Genomic DNA, 1,629 nt, shown 5'->3' with positions numbered 1-1,629 from the left:
ATTCCTCAGGGCAGAACTAGAGAGAGCCTGGAAGATGAAGGCAACTGTAGTGCCTGTGGTCGAAGGAGCACTCAGGGCAGTAACCAGTAGTAACTCGGCAGTAACTAAAAATTTGGCTCCACCAGATACCTAGAGAAGCATCAGAGATCTCAGTGCAGAAATTCAGTTCTAGGAAAAGCAAGGATACTGCAAATAATGCTAAAGCTCCAAGGCCTCTGGTAGAGGACCTGAGCATTGGATGAAGGAGACCACCCACCCCGTCCAGTAGAACGAGGGGTGAGTGACAGAGGAGTTTTTGTATATATGTATTCATACAGTCAATTATGATTGGGCCCAAATTCTTTTAAACGGCCCTGCTCCATATATGAACGTACTCTTCCTAGAGCTCTTGAATTAGTAAAACATTTAACTTCCCTTTGGGATTAATAAAGTAATTTTAAATGTTATTGAATAGTGGCTGTGTCACTGTTTTCATATTTATCTACACAGTTCTCCTTCTTTGTTTTCAGGTCAGTCTTCAATTTCAACATGCCAAAACATGATATAGCAGCTTTTTGGAGAAAAGGAATTGAGCCCCTGATGGAATCAGATTAAAAATATATGGCGCAAACAGTTGAAAGGAGGATTGTTTAGCTCCCTGGGAAGAAAATGTTTTTTCTCCAGGGAAATCAATAACCCACAGTTACCTGTAATTCTAGCCCCATAATATGGCCAGTTTTTTTAATTCTCAAAGGTAAGATGTTTGTTCAAAATGTTTTCCCGAAATCCAATAAGAGGCAAAGAGTTTAATACAGTATGTTTGAAAAGTTAAGACAAGACAGGTGGATTCTATAGCTGATATGACTGACCAACAACAGTGTTAAACTTTCATATTGAAAAAAAAGAAAGCATAATTTTGTTGAAAAAATATATATCTTTAACGGATGAAGCCAAAAGCCTATATACACTCAACAAAACATAAACGCAACAGTTTTAGTTTTGCTCAAATTTTCCATTTTTATGTGATGAACTCAAAGATCTAAAACTTTTTCCAAATAAACAATACAAACATTTCCATCAAATATTGCTGACAAACCAGTCTTAATCTGTGATAATGAGCACTTCGCCTTTGTTGAGATAATCCATCCCACCTCACAGGTGTGCCATATCAAGATGCCGATTAGATACCATGATTAGTACACAGGTGTGCCTCAGTCTGCCCACAATAAAAGGCCACATACAGCTCCGTCCGCTCAAAGCTTGTCCCCTTGATTATTGTAATGATGGAGCTCTGCATGTTTAATTTTAGGAACTGAATTTTTGTGATCAATAAAGCTTTTACTTTGAAAGGAAAAAAACTGAACACAGCATGCACAGGGTTTTTTTTTACTGTTGGGAAGCACATGACTGCAAATGCACAGAAGTAATTGCCTTTCATCTGATCCTATCGGCAAAAAATAAATTCAAGCATGCACTACATTGCGTAGGTTATATTCTCATGATCTGGGCCAATAGACCATGATAGATTGTGATTTGCTCCATCATTGTCCTCTGCTCTTTCATCTGACTGGGTATTGTAAAATGCCCTTTACCCTGAAGATTCATCTTATATCATTCTATTAATGAAATACTATATTCAAACATGCTATA

At 37.6% G+C, this 1,629-nt stretch overlaps 1 protein-coding gene across 1 annotated transcript in view; it reads right to left on the bottom strand.

Moving 5' to 3' along the window:
• The window catches only part of LOC107090552 (ephrin type-A receptor 6-like), an 82,128-nt gene that overhangs the window by 11,696 nt on the left and 68,803 nt on the right, over nt 1-1,629 (bottom strand). The window lies entirely within an intron of this gene.

The sequence above is a fragment of the Cyprinodon variegatus genome, unplaced genomic scaffold (genome assembly GCF_000732505.1).
Source record: "Cyprinodon variegatus isolate N-32 unplaced genomic scaffold, C_variegatus-1.0 Scaffold15, whole genome shotgun sequence".
NCBI lineage: Eukaryota > Metazoa > Chordata > Actinopteri > Cyprinodontiformes > Cyprinodontidae > Cyprinodon > Cyprinodon variegatus.
Note: the sequence above shows the minus strand (reverse complement) of the source record. Positions and strands in the feature narration are given on the sequence as shown.